Source organism: Etheostoma spectabile, chromosome 9 (assembly GCF_008692095.1).
Source record: "Etheostoma spectabile isolate EspeVRDwgs_2016 chromosome 9, UIUC_Espe_1.0, whole genome shotgun sequence".
NCBI lineage: Eukaryota > Metazoa > Chordata > Actinopteri > Perciformes > Percidae > Etheostoma > Etheostoma spectabile.
Window position 1 is genome coordinate 9,962,760 of NC_045741.1, and position 10,097 is coordinate 9,972,856.

Consider the following 10,097-nt stretch of genomic DNA (forward strand, 5'->3'; position numbering starts at 1 on the left):
CATATTTTTGCTGTGACTTTTAAATAAAAAGTAGACTTGTGCCTACTAATGACCCTATTTAAAACCAAGTCATTTAAATTTAAAGCCAAGCACCATTAAAAAATAATAGCAAGGGATGTTAGTCAGATAGCTACTGGTACAGTCATTGAAAACTAAAAATGTACCATTTGAAATGCAGGTGAGGGAGATGGGGCAAAATGTTGTTCATTTCCTTTTTTCACAGGAAACTACAGATACTCCAATGCTGTAAACACCCATGGGTGATGATGTCTCAGTCTAAAGAGAAGGCTGATACTGAGCCTGAGAATAAAACTCGGATCTGCCACCAGTCAAAATAGAGCCACAAGATGTTAAAAGGAATGTGCAGCAACTGGATCCTGGGAATAAGAGCTGATATCACCCTAACACCCTGCTACCACAAATCACTTTCACCAACAAGCACTGGGCTGTCTGTACAGCAACATACTGTACGTGACCACAAGGTGATAAATGATTAATGATGACAGTGCTATATGTCAAGATAAATCTTGGTAAGAAAACCTTCTGAGTTAAAACTAGCTCCCTTTTAGGAAGTGTCTAAAGTTGGCAAAATGTCTACAGCACTGTTTCTCTACTGAACCGGCTCCGAGCGGCCTACAGCTGGAGAGAGAGTCTCTTTACTCAGAGAACCAAGGTTACAACGTAATCGAGCGATGTCTGCTGCAGACAGAAATTAGACTAGGACAGAACTGATTGGAACAGAAAATCAAGCCATTAGTGATTACTGAGGATGTCCCGATCAAGTTTTTTGGTCCTGTACCCGCGTTCTTCAATATTGGAAATCTGCTGATAGTATGTTCCTCTCTTAAATGAACTAGGCAAAGTGAATATGTCATTTATTATCAGGACATAGATCTATTGAGTGTGTTAAAATATATTTTCTGGAAAATCCATTTAGAAACTGTTAATGGCAGAAAAACAGATGAGTATGTTTTTGGCTAATCTAAGCAAATGAAATACCGTTACACTGATGCTACAATAATATCAAAATCAGTTTTGTTCATGGTTTTAAACATTGCCTATGATTGCCTTATACAAAAAGAGATATTAAAGGGATAGCTACCACAATATAAACCATATAGCAGATCAGATCCGATGTTAACTAATACACGCCACACTGATCCCAACTGTTTCATTTCATGCAATAACCATGCAGTAAAACCAGTTCCAAAACCACTTCTGTTTAAAAGACAGAAACACAAAAAAGCAACAACCAGCTTATCAACTGATTTAGTTAAATTAGCATTACAGACTTTGTTGATATTCTTCAGAATTGCTGACAGTCTGATGATTTTCCACCCTGACGAATGAAAAAGCTGTAAAATATATGTAAATAATCTTGTTCTGGATCAACAGGAAACAAATTTCTATTGATGTAAACAATAACAACTCTTCTCTGCTTTATTTGAGTAACTGTGTGTTGTTGTCAGATGGCGTCATTGTTTGTGTGTTGTTAGTGTGTCCTGTGGATGATGTGAGTGGCAGAGCGCACAGGCATGTAGGGGGTTGAAATGCCATTATGTTTTATGCATGTGTGTTTGTTTCTCTGTGTGTGTGGTGACATGTCACTTGTGAAGACAGAACAAAAACCTTGTCAGGCAAAGAGGCGGTTATTGAGCATGTGCAGTAAAACCCCTACCCCACCCAATCACATTAAGTGATCTCCCAGAGACCGACATGTAGTCACTGATTGCCACAAAGGTTGTTAGACCCCAGGATACATCTCAACCCACACACCCCCCGTTTTTCAATCATATCAATCTAATCTATGAGCATGTCATCATGTAGATTAGAAAAGAGGAGTCATTCATACAGTATATGGACTCCTGTCAGTGCCAAGCACCAGCTTAACCTAATGGAGAAATAGAGGGCGTACAGGAGAATGAATAACCTCTGTGTCCCACCAGCAATGACATAATACACAGTCTTCATTCATATCTGTACACTTACATGATGCCAATGTTAGTGTGTTAAACAAATGATTTACCATGACTCCCAGCTGAACTCCCTTTTTCTGACAGCTCAGAAATGGCCGATATGGATAGTGGGAACAACCTGTGTCACGGTATGTGTAATTTTGTATCACATTTTTCATGTCTATCTTGATAATTTTATGGTTATTCGTTTTACAATACAATCAATTGAAAAACTAATAACCAGAGAGAAATGTCAAATTGAGCAAAACTTTTTATGTGATCAAGTTTTTATTTTTATTTTTTACTTCAAAAACTATAAACATTTACAAACAGTTACAAACAATACAATAGGACAAAGAAACACATCCCAGGGCAAATTGAGCAAAATTAAGCACTTGGCAAATCATGGGAATTCATCAAATTTGTGCAATAATCACATAAAAATCCTATATTGCTATAAATAAAATATGCAATACTGCTACATTCATTTGATATGGGTTAATAGATGCTCGGTACGCTCTATAACCTTTTTCTTTTTTATAAATGTTCTTCCCAGAAACATCGTTTGTTTGTTTGTTCGCCACCTCATAGTAAAAGCATCGTTACTCATAGTTAGTGTGTTCAGCACACTAGTTCACACACACACATTTATGCACACACTCACGCATGGAGAGTCACCGGCATTGGTCTATTGGCTCTTTTATGATGATATGCCAGATCCACATTATGCTGATGTCATCTCATACTGCCCAGTTCATCCATCAACTTAAATCATCTTCTTAAAAACACTGGATGTCATTTTGATGAAGAGCTTCTGTAACATGCCATAAAAATAACTACTTTTACAAAATACTTACAGTGATTAATAGTAAAAATAGGTAATCAAAGAAACATAAATAATAGACATTAGCTCCAGCTTTATACTCTATATACATTACATCTGTTGCATTGCATTGTAAAAATGTCCCATTTTAAGTTCCTGTGCGGACAAAGTATTGAGAGTGGATTGGCAGCTTGAGAGGTGTCAGTTTGCCTCCTGGCCACTGCCTGGGTGCCCTTGAGCAGGGCACCAAACCCCTAAACTGTTCCACTATCTACTGAACTGCATGTATGAGCTGTGGGCAGTGTGTATAAAGAGGGCTTTTGCATGAAATACATGTCAACTGTTAATTACATGGACCTTGTGAATTGACTTTTCTTTTCTTTCTCATCTATATGGTCCCTGTTAAATAAACACAAACAAAATGTGTAATTAACAAATGCTCACTTTTTCGTGGTGGAAATGCTTTCTTTATTGTAATGTTTCAAGGTCAAAACTGCCAGTTTTAAAGGTTTAACAAAACCCTTTCTAAAGTCTCTACTGTCTCCCACAGATAACAGCTACTGAGCTTCATTCAGGGAAATCACGGATAAATCGACATCAGCCCTTTCTGCCTCTTTTACCCCTTGTGTAAATGTGAGCGCTCTCTGTGAAGTTTACAAGACATTTACATTTTAGTCACCTCTAACTGTTGCCAAATTTCCTGGTTTCACTTCCACTAATTTATAGAAAGGGAGATCACAGAGCACCTCCATATGATTACCATAAAAATGTGCCATCAAGTCTTACAGTCTGAACTGGGGTAAACTGAGAAATATGTGCAGCAAGAGGATGCCAATTAAACCTGCGTTGGCCACACCCTGTCTGTCCCAGTCTACTGCACGCAGATATCAGGACCTTTTACTGCATCTTTCAGCCAGATGATCCATGTAACAACTGAACCGCCTATTACAGACTATTGAACAGCTGTGTGTCATTTTAAAGTGTTGAGCTTTTTCCCTGATATTGTGAGCAGTTTTTCTCGTAAACCTTCCAAAGGGCCCCACAAAGCAGGTTAATAAAACTCTTGAAAGATCACAGAACATTTTCAAGACAAACAAATGCATGTGAAGACTTGGAAGGAAAGCAGTTTAAGGATATGCTAGGAAAAAGGGAAAACTATGTATTTCCTTTGGGAAGGTCAGATTTTCTTTTCTGGATAAGAAACAAACACTGGTTGTCCCCATAAGACAGGCAACTCAGTAGGGATGCCACCAACTGGCCAAAGCCAAAAGGTTTAACCATCTTGAATTTACAGCGCTGGGATTTCTTCATTTTCGTTACAATGGAAGGACACGCTTGTACATATTCCTAAAAGCTCGGAGAGGACAAGGAAGGAAAGAAGAGGTCAGCACTGATGAGTAGAAAAGACATTAGCTCTGAGGAAAAGTATTCCCAGTAGAACCAGTGAACACGTTCACTATACAGAAAACTGAACCCGTACTCTAGTCCCATGAGGGATATTCTTCCTGTCCGGTCCAATCCAAGCTTCCTCTCCTCTCCTCTCCCTGTTGGTTTGACCTCAGCGGTTTCCCATGACCACATTTCTCTGGAGCACCGTCACAGTGCCATTTGCATTACTGAATATAAATGGACCCATCCCAGCATCTCACATACTGAGTAAACAGGCATAGCTATTTGACAAAAACTCACCAACTACTAAAGCAACTATGGCAAATATCAATACCAAGTCCAAAGCAGCCATGACAATTTTCCATTTACTCAGTTCTCTCTAATGTCTGTATTGACTTGCCTTCTATAGTCCAAGGGCATCCGTTTTTGCCAATCACATTAGACTGACACAATCCAACCAATTGAATTAGGCTTCAAAAATAACATCAGCATCACCACCAAGGCAATTCCAGCTCCTGTTACCGAGCCAGGCAGCACAAGGTTTCAAATGAAGGACGCCACGGCCTGCAGAGAAGACGAGACATTTCCACTGAGTTACAATCTCAGGCAGCTATGCTAATAATCTAGGTGGCAGGTAAGGTTGCTTCCCATTTTTCCAATATAAGTAACAAGGACACAAAACAATAAAAGCAAACTCACCCTCGCGGGAATACAACCAAAGTCAGTGCCCCAAACAAATTTCAGTTCATGATTCTCATTAAATACTAGCCATACGTACTAAAGCACAAACTGTTACTAGTTGGTAACATGAATGCTTCCACCAAAAATAGATTGATGTAGCTACAAGGGCCGGCCAATATGTTATGAGCTCAATATCATTACATTCATATTTTCCAGATTTTAATATTCAATGCATAATTATATGGCATATTTGTATATCTGTGTCTGTGACTCTTTGTGGCCGGCCATCTGCCAGCCACAAAGAGTCAGGTTCTGTTTTTTCTCACCATCATTGCACCAAATGTTGCTCTTGAGGAGAATTGGTGGGCCGTTTTAAATAAAAGAACGTGGTCTAGACCTACTCTAGCTGTTAAGTGTCCCAAGATAACTTATGTTACGATTTGACCCCATAAATAAAACTGAATTGAATTTACGAATGTGTTCAAAAATCACATAAACAATCAAAATTTAATGACATGAACTCGCCAGATTAAAATAAAAATAAAGATTTTTCATTGAGGTAAAAAGTGTCTTGCAATATCTGTACACGAGTGCAGAGCAGCAGCCTTGAAATTAGCATGGAAAATCCCCCTATCCCCCTCTTTCTCTCTCTCTCTCTCTCTCTCTCTCTCTCTCTCTCTCTTGGCTGAGACACAAACGCGTCTGCAGCGGACAGTTGAACTGTGGCGCTGCCTCACACAGACCACTCGGTTTCTCTGTTACAATGAATCGGAAAGCAGACAGCAATACCTAACTTTACCTTTAATGATATTAAGAAAAGGAAAAAAGGTTCTCTCTCCGTCCTATAATGGTCAGAAATTGATACTAGAGTAGCCTACTTCCTTGTTTAGTGCTGCAATTAATAAAATTCCGAGGAGAAAATAGCATCGGTCTTCACAAAAATCTGTTGAGTGTTTGATGGTGATTTATTTTCGCTTTAGAACGTTATCAAAGTGAATTATTTCGCTCTTTCTTCTGTACAAGGACAAATTCAAGTAAAAAACATTTGGTCTCAAGAAAACACTTAGTTATGTTGTGACTTTGGTTCTCTGAGTGAAGAGACTCTCCACCATACATGTGGAATAAGTAAGTTATGAAAGAGAGAAGCCAGTCATTTGAGTTTATGGCAAAACCTTTCCGTGCTCGGTTTTTATTTTGTGACTTTTGATTGAATGAAGGACTTTTTTTACAGTCTTATTTCTTCATTTAAGTTTTCTGTAAAATCTTTTCTCGTCTCATGAGCTGGGTGTCTCATCACACCCCTACTTGGCACAAAGCTTAGTGTTGTAAAGCTTATCTTAAACAAAGCAATATAATATCAATATTATACCTAACTCATGTGCAATCCAACAAAACCTATTTTTGTTGTTCAGTGTTCTGTGTACTGATTATGAGATGCTCCATGACTATCTCAGAGGTGTGGATATAAACATTCTGCAGAAGTGGAATATTATTTTCTCGCTGTGGTTGTGAACATGTCTGAACTTAGCGGTCTGAACGTGTTTACCTGTAGGTTACAGTAACTACAGGAACAGCTGAAATGTGACAGAGGAGCATATCTTAGTGAGGATCAGGTGAGATACTGAATAACTACTGTTTTCACAACAAGAAGGCAGTTATCTTAGGACTGTAGAAGAACATCTCCCCTTTGCTTATTTTCCTTTCTTCTAATCCTCCAAACTTGTCTTCATTTTCCTCTTGTTTCCTAGCAAGTTTTCCTTTTCTAATCTTTTTTTCTTTAATGGTTTCCAATCTTCTCCAATCATCTGCTCACTGCTTCTTCTTCACCATCTAACATCTCTCCTCGCCTCATCTGCGTTTTTTTCTACAGTTCTTCCTCATGCGCTTTACCTATCCTTTCTATCTCTTCTATCTCTGTTTGTCCCTCTTTCCATCTTCCCTTTTTGTATTTGTCCATTTATTATACAATCTCTTTTCAGAGGGTTGAATAAAGAGTCACTTTACAGCTGTCAGCATTTGGTGCACATGTGAACTGAGACTAAAGCACTGCCATATCAAGCATGGCTGGGCTTGCAGCTAAGCAGCCACACAGCAGCAAAACATCTTATTTGTGTGAAATGCTAGACGACTTTCACTGTCTGTGCTACAGGCAGAGGGGCTATTATCACACTGCACCGCATTATCAAGCAGCCTTCATTTGGTTTGGATCTGTGCCTCCAGGAGGTTTGTATTTCATTTGAAGTTTTTTCTCTGCCGCCAAACTGATTCAGTTTTTTTCCTGGAGGCTAATTTTTCTTGCTTTATTGGGTATTTAAATACAAGTATTTGTATTTCTTTTACAAGCCACGAGGGAAACATGGTAATACTTGGCAGTGTAAATTACCCCATAAAATTATACACGTTCCAGTCAAAATTCATCTCCTGTACTTTACCCGTGAAGGAATATAGTCTCATATTACTTAAATCATTAGTCTGACCCTAATTAGTGTAATTGAATCCTCAGTGTATCAATATCATAAAGATGCCGAAGATCCTAAAAACTGGTAAAACAACTGCTTGGATCTACAAAATATTTTCAGGAGATGTGAGTCAACATGTTTCTGCATCACTGTTTGATTCCCTATAAAACATAGCATGTTGGATATGCAGAGAAAAACGTGCAACTTGTCATCACTTGTATGGAATCCTATAATTTTGTTTGTCTAAACTTCTTGCAACTTATTTCCACAGTAGTTTCATCTTTCCTGACACTTTTATTGAAAGGTGTAGTGAAATGAACAATCGTTGTAAATGAATTCACTTGTTTTAGGAACATGCGTAAAGTCAATTTTGCAATGTTACTCCAGCCATGGGATGTAACGAATCCAATGACTTGTGGTCTGGTGATAACAGCTCAAAGATAGGAGATAGGAGACAGAGAAGCGGAGGTATAATTTGCATGACTCAGCACTGAGGTAAGGGCATTCCTTTGGGGAGCCGCCTGGCTTCTGCACATAGTGTAGACCTACGGACATCTTAGCAGCATCTGTTTTCTGAATGAGGTGTGGAGAAGGTCCAACATGAAATTGCGGATCCCCCAGCAAAGAGGAAAAAGTCAAGGCTCATTTCTCTCTTATCTGATCCGATAATCGTTTTAGAGGATTCACTGTAGCCCGCAGTGTTTTTCATGCTGAATCATAACTGACAAGCAGTACCCAGTGGTCTAAAAGTGCATCTATTGGAAAGCATTGAAATAAAAAGATTTTGGAATCAACAAAAACTTTAACAAAAACACAATTTCAAAAGAGTCAGTGCAAAACTGTTTTATTTTCTTTATATTTATTCTTTTTTCTATCCTTGTCTGATTTGAACTGAAATTATGTTTAAGTTGCAAGTCAAGTGCATTATACAAATGTGCATCCTGCCAGGTGAAAGTCACTCATTAGTGAACTACATCTTAAATGGGTTGTAGCACGGCTGCATCTCTTTCCCCAACAAATGTTCATTACTCACAATGTGTCTATTATTAAGTAATAAATAGCTTTCTATGTCTTACCTTGCGAGAGTTGTAGAGCGACAGAGACACAAAGGCGGTGCGGCGCACTGCTGCATGCAGGCTGCACACTCGCTGAGGATGAATGGCAGAGTTGATGTAGGAGTCCCCGGTCAGAGCACTGGGTACAGCAGCCTCGTTTTGGCACGTTACTACTGGTAACGGCTAAGTTCAAATCAGAGAATTACATCAAGTTGAGTGGCTCTCGGCACCTCAGCTCAGGTCTGCAGAAACCTTGAAGTACCTGTCAGCACAGAGAGAGAGAGGGAGAGAGAGGGAGAGAGAGAGCGAGAGAGAGAGAGAGAGAAAGAACGTCACACATCCAAGTATACCTAACGTTCCCTAACACAGTACACGTGCAACCTTTAGCAATGCTAATTGCTAAATAGTCGGAAAGCCCTCCAGCAGCAACATTTGGGTGGGGAATACTTTCTTTTCTTTTTATCTTTGTCTAAAATTAAACTTGTGACATGTAAATAGGGTGTGCTTTTTCTCAATTGCTCTGTCTAAGGAGTTTATTTAGTCATTGAACCCACGTTAAAGCAAGCATTAGCCATATAAAAACAACATGGCGTCAGCTAATGTTACATATAAATTAATGTTACAATTTGCCGTCATGCAGCATAATACTTAGCTCACATAAAAATTAAATATTCTTACATATTATTAACATTAAATTTACCTAGTTAAATATTTAACTGATGAACTACTAACTTTTCAGTCTGAATTTATACAATCACAGTATCTAGCTGTGTAACTTAATATCTTCGTTAGGCTTTTTCCGGGTATACAAGTTGCAATTGCAACTTGTATACCCGGCCATGTTCCTTTCAAACTAAAACACATCCGTCCTCACAGGAAGCTACAAAATAAAGGCCACAAAACAAACTACACAACAGTGTACACCAGACGAAACTGACAGCATCTAGAAGTTGAACGATGATTTTAAGATGGTATTTGTTCATGCAAATGCGTTTGAGATTCCTCTTCCAACGTGCTGAAAGAATGTTTTGGAGTCACGAACGACAGAAGTGCATGTGCAATACATTTTTACCAAATCTCTTTTTATCCATAACTCCAATTTTCTTTTCTGTATTCTACTGCCCCCATGTGGTATGTTTCGGTAACTGCGTCAATTGGATGTAAAATCATGCCTTTCATGTGGTCAAAACATACACTGCAGTTAAAGATAGTTATTCTAATTTTTCTGCGCATAGCCTACCAACACTCAATGTATAAGTTTTGATGAATCGACACTGCATAGTATCCCGATATTTTTAGTGGCAATACTGTATCGATATTTTATTATATATGTGTTGGTCAGTTTGTCCGCTTGACAATCCCATTTTGCAGCAATAGAATTGAAGTGAGATAAAATGTATCTTTTTAGATGAAACAGATGTTGACAAAGTTTCCTTTTGGGGACATCATTTGAAATTGGGGGAAAAACTAAAAGTTGGAAAAAAAAGTTAAAAGTTGCAATAGATCACAGAATATTGCAATATGTTTAAAATCTCAATAATATAGTATCATGGCGTGAGTATCGTTTTGATATTGTATCTGGAGGAGTCTGATTCCCACCCCTATTACTAGCTAAAGGACTGGAAGACTGCACCGTACTGAGGGGAGGATGGAGCCATGTATTGCCAGATCTTGGCGAACAACCTCCTTCTCTCAGAAAGAGCATTGAAGATGGGTTGTGGCTGGGTCTTCCAGC

At 38.6% G+C, this 10,097-nt stretch overlaps 1 protein-coding gene across 1 annotated transcript in view; it reads right to left on the reverse strand.

Moving 5' to 3' along the window:
* Window positions 1-8,633, reverse strand: part of bcar3 (BCAR3 adaptor protein, NSP family member) — a 70,382-nt gene extending 61,749 nt beyond the window's left edge. The window contains 1 exon segment of the mRNA XM_032527018.1: window positions 8,384-8,633. The gene's annotated coding sequence lies outside the window, so the exon portion shown is untranslated.
* Window positions 8,634-10,097: the final 1,464 nt, after the last annotated feature.